Source organism: Balaenoptera acutorostrata, chromosome X (assembly GCF_949987535.1).
Source record: "Balaenoptera acutorostrata chromosome X, mBalAcu1.1, whole genome shotgun sequence".
Classification (NCBI taxonomy): domain Eukaryota; kingdom Metazoa; phylum Chordata; class Mammalia; order Artiodactyla; family Balaenopteridae; genus Balaenoptera; species Balaenoptera acutorostrata.
Window position 1 is genome coordinate 21,049,019 of NC_080085.1, and position 7,766 is coordinate 21,056,784.

A 7,766-nucleotide genomic window follows, 5' to 3' on the forward strand; every position below is an offset into this window, starting at 1 on the left:
AGGTCACTTTTTTTTTTAAGCCCACATTTATTTTTTGAAACTAGATCTCCCAAAGCATAGAATTAACCTACTTATTTTTTTTACAGCTTTATTAAGATATATTTCACATACTGTATAATTCACCCATTTAACGTGTACAGTGGGCTTTAGTAAATTGACAGAATTGTGCGATCAATTCATGTGATGTTCAGTTTTACGTGTCAGCTGGGCTAGGCTACAGTCTCCAGTTATTCAATTAAACGCTAATCTAGGTGCTGTGTAAAGGTGTTTTTTTTTTTTTTCCACACACACACACTGTATTTTATTTTTACAAGAGATAGATAGACTGACACCAAGCATTGTACATGGATGACCACAACAAAAGCAACAATGATTGCAATTACCAAACATGAAACACACTTATACTATGTCATAATATTGACATTCAGTCCAGTAATCCTCCACTGTAACAGCTCCTTTACTTTGCAGTGAAAATTGATTTGTATATTCTTTTCCTCTGAGTCCTTGTGGGATTTTTTTTTTAATTCAGACAGAAAGTCACAAAAATTATACTCATCCTCATCAGTTCACTCAGTCCCATGTAATTAATTTCTTTTTTTTCATCTTGATCTTTTGTTAGCAGTTTTATGAGTTCATCAGTTTTTCATTAGAGTTCTGAAAATGCTTATTCATTCAGTTCAGCAGTATAGTCAGTTACCAGAAACCTGTACTTGTCAGAGTCTTTTCCATGAATTTCTTGAAGATGAAACCCTTTTATAGGGACATATTTGCAAAATCATCAGAGTACACCCAGAACTGTCTGTAAATGACAAAAGACTTAAAAATGACCATGGTTAAAGATTTGATGAAAGTTCATAATAATGCAGTTGACAAGAAAATTAGTTATTTCTGAGATATACATTTTAAAGTAATAACTAGGATTATTACTTATAACATTATACCAGAACATATAAGATTTTTAGAAGTTTCCTGTAATGTCTGAAACATTTATATTAACATATTTCCATACATATTTCCATACAAATACAAATATAAGATTTTTAGAAATTTCATGTAATGTCTGAAACATTTATATTAACATATTTCCATACAAATACAAATATAAGATTTTTAGAAATTTCATGTAATGTCTGAAACATTTATATTAACATATTTCCATACAAATACAAATATAAGATTTTTAGAAATTTCATGTAATGTCTGAAACATTTATATTAACATATTTTCATACATATTTCCATACAAATACAAGATTTTTAGAAATTTCATGTAATGTCTGAAACATTTATATTAACATATTTCCATACATATTTCCATACAAATACAAATATAAGATTTTTAGAAATTTCATGTAATGTCTGAAACATTTATATTAACATATTTCCATACAAATAACCCAATGAAAGTTTAGTATTAGTTGTTTTGTTTGTTTTTTTATACTGCAGGTTCTTATTAGGCATCAGTTTTATACACATCAGTGTATACATGTCAATCCTAATCGCCCAATTCAGCACATCACCATCCCCACCTCATCGCAGTTTTCCCCCCTTGGTGTCCATATGTCCATTCTCTACATCTGTGTCTCAACTTCTGCCCTGCAAACTGGCTCATCTGTACCATTTTTCTACGTTCCACATACATGCATTAACATACGATATTTGTTTTTCTCTTTCTGACTTACTTCACTCTGTATGACAGTCTCTAGATCCATCCACTTCTCAACAAATGACTCAATTTCGTTCCTTTTTATGGCTGAATAATATTCCATCGTATATATGTACCACAACTTCTTTATCCATTCGTCTGTTGATGGGCATTTAGGTTGCTTCCATGACCTGGCTATTGTAAATAGTGCTGCAATGAACATTCGGGTGCACGTGTCTTTTTGAATTACGGTTTTCTCTGGGTATATGCCCAGTAGTGGGATTGCTGGGTCATATGGTAATTCTATTTTTAGTTTTTTAAGGAACCTCCATATTGTTCTCCATAGTGGCTGTATCAATTTACATTCCCACCAACAGTGCAAGAGGGTTCCCTTTTCTCCACACCCTCTCCAGCATTTGTTGTTTGTAGATTTTCTGATGATGCCCATTCTAACAGGAGTGAGGTGATACCTCATTGTAGTTTTGATTTGCATTTCTCTAATAATTAGTGATGTTGAGCATCTTTTCATGTGCTTCGTGGCCGTCTGTATGTCTTCTTTGGAGAAATGTCTATTTAGGTCTTCTGCCCATTTTTGGATTGGAGTGTTTGTTTCTTTGATATTGAGCTGAATGAGCTGTTTATATATTTTGGAGATTAATCCTTTGTCCGTTGATTCATTTGCAAATATTTTCTCCCATTCTGAGGGTTGTCTTTTCGTCTTGTTTATGGTTTCCTTTGCTGTGCAAAAGCTTTGAAGTTTCATTAGGTCCCACTTGTTTATTTTTGTTTTTATTTCCATTACTCTAGGAGGTGGATCGAAAAAGATCTTGCTGTGATTTATGTCAAAGAGTGTTCTTCCTATGTTTTCCTCTAAGAGTTTTATAGTGTCCAGTCTTATATTTAGGTCTCTAATCCATTTTGAGTTTATTTTTGTGTATGGTGTTAGGGAGTATTCTAATTTCATTCTTTTACATGTGGCTGTCCAGTTTTCCCAGCACCACTTATTGAAGAGACTGTCTTTTCTCCACTGTATATCTTTGCCTCCTTTGTCATAGATTAGTTGACCATAGGTGCGTGGGTTAATCTCTGGGCTTTCTATCTTGTTCCATTGATCTATGTTTCTGTTTTTGTGCCAGTACCATATTGTCTTGATTACTGTAGCTTTGTAGTATAGTCTGAAGTCAGGGAGTCTGATTCCTCCAGCTCCATTTTTTTGCCTCAAGACTGCTTTGGCTATTCGGGGTCTTTTGTGTCTCCATACAAATTTTAAGATGATTTGTTCTAGCTCCGTAAAAAATGCCATTGGTAATTTGATAGGGATTGCATTGAATCTGTAGATTGCTTTGGGTAGTATACTCATTTTCACAATGTTGATTCTTCCAATCCAAGAACATGGTATATCTCTCCATCTGTTGGTATCATCTTTAATTTCTTTCATCAGTGTCTTATAGTTTTCTGCATACAGGTCTTTTGTCTCCCTAGGTAGGTTTATTCCTAGGTATTTTATTCTTTTTGTTGCAATGGTAAATGGGAGTGTTTCCATAATTTCTCTTTCAGATTTTTCATCATTAGTGTATAGGAATGCAAGAGATTTCTGTGCATTAATTTTGTAACCTGCAACTTTACCATATTCATTAATTAGCTCTAGCAGTTTTCTGGTGGCAGTTTTAGGATTCTCTATGTATAGTATCATGTCATCCGCAAACAGTGACAGTTTTACTTCTTCTTTTCCAATTTGTATTCCTTTTATTTCTTTTTCTTCTCTGATTGCCGTGGCTAGGACTTCCAGAACTATGTTGAATAATAGTGGTGAGAGTGGACATCCTTGTCTCGTTCCTGATCTTAGAGGAAATGCTTTCAGTTTTTCACCATTGAGAATGATGTTTGCTGTGGGTTTGTCATATATGGCCTTTATTATGTTGAGGTAGGTTCCCTCTATTCCCACTTTCTGAAGAGTTTTTATCATAAATGGGTGTTGAATTTTGTCAAAAGCTTTTTCTGCATCTATTGAGATGATCATATGGTTTTTATTCTTCAATTTGTTAATATGGTGTATCACATTGATTGATTTGCGTATATTGAAGAATCCTTGCATCCCTGGGATAAATCCCACTTGATCGTGGTGTATGATCCTTTTAATGTGTTGTTGGATTCTGTTTGCTAGTATTTTGTTGAGGATTTTTGCATCTATATTCATCAGTGATATTGGTCTGTAATTTTCTTTTTTTGTAGTGTCTTTGTCTGGTTTTGGTATCAGGGTGATGGTGGCCTCATAGAATGAGTTTGGGAGAGTTCCTTCCTCTGCAATTTTTTGGAAGAGTTTGAGAAGGATGGGTGTTAGCTCTTCTCTAAATGTTTGATAGAATTCACCTGTGAAGCCATCTGGTCCTGGACTTTTGTTTGTTGGAAGATTTTTAATCACAGTTTCAATTTCATTACTTGTGATTGGTCTGTTGATATTTTCTGTTTCTTCCTGATTCAGTCTTGGAAGGTTATACCTTTCTAAGAATTTGTCCATTTCTTCCAGGTTGTCCATTTTATTGGCATAAAGTTGCTTGTAGTAGTCTCTTAGGATGTTTTGTATTTCTGCGGTGTCTGTTGTAACTTCTCCTTTTTCATTTCTGATTTTATTGATTTGAGTCCTCTCCCTCTTTTTCTTGATGAGTCTGGCTAATGGCTTATCAATTTTGTTTATCTTCTCAAAGAACCAACTTTTAGTTTTATTGATCTTTGCTATTGTTTTCTTTGTTTCTATTTCATTTATTTCTGCTCTGATCTTTATGATTTCTTTCCTTCTGCTAACTTTGGGTTTTGTTTGTTCTTCTTTCTCTAGTTTCTTTAGGTGTAAAGTTAGATTGTTTACTTGAGATTTTTCTTGTTTCTTTAGGTAGGCTTGTATAGCTATAAACTTCCCTCTTAGAACCGCTTTTGCTGCATCCCATAGGTTTTGGGTCGTCGTGTTTTCATTGTCATTTGTCTCTAGGTATTTTTTTATTTCCTGTTTGATTCCTTCAGTGATCTCTTGGTTATTTAGTAACGTATTGTTTAGCCTCCATGTGTTTGTCTTTTTTACGTTTTTTTCCCTGTGATTCATTTCTAATCTCATAGCGTTGTGGTCAGAAAAGATGCTTGATATGATTTCAATTTTCTTAAATTTACTGAGGCTTGATTTGTGACCCAAGATGTGATCTATCCTGGAGAATGTTCCGTGTGCACTTGAGAAGAACGTGTAATCTGCCGTTTTTGGATGGAATGTCCTATATACATCAATTAAATCTATCTAGTCTATTGTGTCATTTAAAGCTTCTGTTTCCTTATTTATTTTCATTTTGGATGATCTGTCCATTGGTGTAAGTGAGGTGTTAAAGTCCCCCACTATTATTGTGTTACTGTCGATTTCCTCTTTTATAGCTGTTAGCAGTTGCCTTATGTATTGAGGTGCTCCTATGTTGGGTGCATATATATTTATAATTGTTATATCTTCTTCTTGGATTGATCCCTGGATCATTATGTAGTGTCCTTCCTTGTCTCTTGTAACATTCTTTATTTTAAAGTCTATTTTATCTGATATGAGTATAGCTACTCCAGCTTTCTTTTGATTTCCATTTGCATGGAATATCTTTTTCCATCCCCTCACTTTCAGTCTGTATGTGTCCCTAGGTCTGAAGTGGGTCTCTTGTAGACAGCATATATATGGGTCTTGTTTTTGTATCCATTCAGCCAGTCTATGTCTTTTGGTTGGGGCATTTAATCCATTCACGTTTAAGGTAATTATCGATATGTATGTTCCTATGACCATTTTCTTAATTGTTTTGGGTTTGTTTTTGTAGGTCCTTTTCTTCTCTTGTGTTTCCCACTTAGAGAAGTTCCTTTAGCATTTGTTGTAGAGCTGGTTTGGTGGTGCTGAATTCTCTTAGCTTTTGCTTGTCTGTAAAGCTTTTGATTTCTCCATCAAATCTAAATGAGATCCTTGCTGGGTAGAGTAATCTTGGTTGTAGGTTCTTCCCTTTCATCACTTTAAGTATTTCATGCCACTCCCTTCTGGCTTGCAGAGTTTCTGCTGAGAAATCAGCTGTTAACCTTATGGGAGTTCCCTTGTATGTTATTTGTCGTTTTTCCCTTGTTGCTTTCAATAATTTTTCTTTGTGTTTAATATTTGTCAGTTTGATTACCATGTGTCTCGGCATGTTTCTCCTTGGGTTATCCTGACTGGGACTCTCTGCGTTTCCTGGACCTGGGTGGCTATTTCCTTTCCCATGTTAGGGAAGTTTTCAACTATAATCTCTTCAAATATTTCCTCTGGTCCTTTCTCTCTCTCTCTTCTCCTTCTGGGACCCCTATAATGTGAATGTTGTTGTGTTTAATGTTGTCCCTGATGTCTCTTAGGCTGTCTTCATTTCTTTTCATTCTTTTTCCTTTATTCTGTTCTATGGCAGTGAATTCCACCATTCTGTCTTCCAGGTCACTTTTTTTTTTAAGCCCACATTTATTTTTTGAAACTAGATCTCCCAAAGCATAGAATTAACCTACTTATTTTTTTTACAGCTTTATTAAGATATATTTCACATACTGTATAATTCACCCATTTAACGTGTACAGTGGGCTTTAGTAAATTGACAGAATTGTGCGATCAATTCATGTGATGTTCAGTTTTACGTGTCAGCTGGGCTAGGCTACAGTCTCCAGTTATTCAATTAAACGCTAATCTAGGTGCTGTGTAAAGGTGTTTTGTAGATGTGATTAAAGTCCACAATCAGTGAACTTTAAGTAAGGGAGATTATTTTAGATAGTCTGGGTAACCCTGATTCAGTCAGGTGAAAGGCCGTAAGAGCAGACCTGGGGTTTCCCAGGAGAAGAAGGAATTCTGCCTACAGACTGCAGCTTTAGCTCGTGCCCGGGAATTCCAGCCTGCTCTTCCTGATGGCAGGCCCTATGGATTGCAGACTTGCCTAGCCGGCCCCACAATCGCATAAAGTAACTCTTCATGCAATTAGAGTCCTAACCACTGGACCACTAGGGAATTCCCTAAATCTCTTAATATATGTCTCCTATCATTTATATGTCTCTGGTTGAACCCTGATTGATACAAACCCACTTTGAAAATACAAGAACAAATTTCCATTTTCCATAGGAGCCTGCTTTTCTTTTCTGGGATCTCTTGCAATCTTCTACCCTTTTGCTCTGTGTTCTTAAGGGTGTTTCTATCTTCCCTCCTGCCCGCAGGGGCTAAGTCTTGGATTTAATCTTCATTGTATATAGGTACGGTCAAAGAAATTTTCACCACCACCAGAACAGTTTGTTCGGACTCTATTTGAAATCTTGCCTGTTGCGATTTCCACTAGAAGGTAAATTCCATGGGGAAGGGGGAAGGATCTTAGTCTGCTCTGCTTATTAAGATACCTCAAGAGCCCAGAACTGTGCCTGACACATAGTAGATGCTCAGTAAACATTTGTTGAATGAATGAATGCCCACAGTGACTTGTAAACTTGAAAGGAGAGGGTCTTCTTTTACATCCTCCATAAAAGCCTAACAGTGTAGAAGCATCGAGGTACTTGTGGTAAATTACAAAAATGACCACAAATCCTTCCCTTCTCCTAAAAGCTGGAGTCTATTTCTCCATCTCTCAAATCTAGGCTTGGCTATGTGAATTGCTTTGGTCAATAGGACATGAACAAATATGATATACGCAGAGACTTGAAAAGCGCTTAGGTATTGGAACTCTAACACTACCATGAGCTAGCCTGCTAGCGGGTGACAGGCTACACAGAGAACCAAGGCATCCCATCTGACAGTGTACCAACCACCAGACATGGGAGTGAGGCCATTCTAGATCATTCAGCCAGCTGCCAAGCTATAAGCTGAACACAGACACATGAGCCAGTCCAGATCAGAAGGACTGCCCAACTAACCCATTGGCTCATGAGCCAAATAAAATGTTTGTGGTTTTAAACTGCTAAATTGAGGTCATTTTTTACACAGTAATAGATAAACGATACAGTACTCAATAAATTCCCAAGTTCAGATAAAGATACGTCATCCCAGTTCGCAAATATTGTGTGCCTGCTATATGCCAGGCTCTGTGCTTGGCACCAAGAATAAGAAGATTAAAAGATGTGGATCT